Below are 1419 nucleotides of genomic sequence, written 5' to 3'. Positions count from 1 at the left end.
TGATACAGTAAACAGTTATATAATCTTAACTTCAGGTCAAATTAGCATTGTAATATTAGACTCAGCAATATTTCTGTGTTGTACATATTTTATGACATGCCCCTGATTGTTAAATTTTCTTTCCAGTGGATGTAGCTGCACCTGTGAACATGGATGAAACTCTGGAACTGACCACAAAGAACAAAATACAAACCTTTGTGTTCCTGGACACAGAGGCTACAGGTCTGGTTGGAGATGATACAAGAATTTTGGAATTGTCTTTGATAGCTGTGTCAAGGGAGGATTTACTGAGTATGAAAGACAGCCAAAACCAAAAAGTCGACAGCCCAAAAGATGAAGTTAACCAAACAAACGGCACAAAAACTTACTCAGCAGTACCAAAGCTACCCCGTGTCTTACATAAATATACCAGACTCTATTATCCTCGAAAGCTGATAACACCAAAGCTTGAAGAGATCACAGGGCTCAGTAATGATATGCTCCATCACTTGCCAGGCTTTAGAGATGCCAGTGCTGAGGCCCTAAATCTCTTCCTGGATCTCCCACAACCAGTGTCACTTGTAGCCCATAATGGCTCAAGGTATGATTTCCCATTGCTGAAGGCAGAACTCAATAATGTCTCTGCATTGGAAAAGTTTTGCGATCTGCAGTGTGTGGATACACTGACAGCCATCAAGGACATAGACATAACCCAGCAAAGGAGAGTGAACGACGGGATATTTTAGAGATAAACAGAGCTTGCAGAGTCATTTGGGCTTGAAGAAATGCATGATGAGCTAATGGAGGTAGCCCCAAGCAGCAAGAGGTCTCGATATGAAATCAAAGAGGAAGAAAGGTCCCAAGCAGTTAATGGAACCCTCGAGTCAGCACCCAATCAGGAAGCTAATCATCCATTACTAGAAGTGTCACTGAAGTGCCCATCACCCCAGTAAAGGATCACATTCCAGGAAGAGGAACCAAAATGCCAGCAACACCAGTGAAGCCTAAGGAGCCAATGGAATTACCCATCACACCGGAACAACAGCCTAGAGTGTACCTCCCAGGAACACCAGGATTCAGTCCTCAGGCAGGGAGCAGCACAAAGAAAGTCCGTCGCAGTCTGAATTATGGTGAGAACAACAAGAGAAAATGGGATGGGACAAAGCCTTATACTCAGAGTAATATTTACAAGAGATTATTTGGCTGTACTTTTGAAGCTCACCGAGCTGAGAACGATTGCCAAGCATTACTGGAAATTTGTGGTCACTATGGGGAAAAGTTTGTTGAATGGGCAGACACTTTTTATGAGAGGTTTGTTGAAGTTAAACCCATGTGGGTCAAAAGAAGAACATTTCACTTCAGCTAAGACACTAATGCCAGTTCAAATCTTTGATAGATTGATGAAAATTATTTTTTCTGTGTATTCAGTTTTATGTTATT

At 41.9% G+C, this 1419-nt stretch overlaps 1 protein-coding gene and 1 pseudogene across 1 annotated transcript in view; both read left to right on the top strand.

The window, feature by feature from the left end:
- Positions 1-1419, top strand: part of LOC119591446 (3-hydroxy-3-methylglutaryl-coenzyme A reductase-like) — a gene marked incomplete in the record, with an annotated part of 71751 nt that overhangs the window by 47114 nt on the left and 23218 nt on the right.
- The window catches only part of LOC119591447, a 4905-nt pseudogene extending 3486 nt beyond the window's left edge, over positions 1-1419 (top strand).

The sequence above is a fragment of the Penaeus monodon genome, chromosome 28 (genome assembly GCF_015228065.2).
Source record: "Penaeus monodon isolate SGIC_2016 chromosome 28, NSTDA_Pmon_1, whole genome shotgun sequence".
NCBI classification, from domain to species: Eukaryota; Metazoa; Arthropoda; class Malacostraca; order Decapoda; family Penaeidae; genus Penaeus; species Penaeus monodon.
This window is presented reverse-complemented; position numbering and strand designations above follow the sequence as displayed.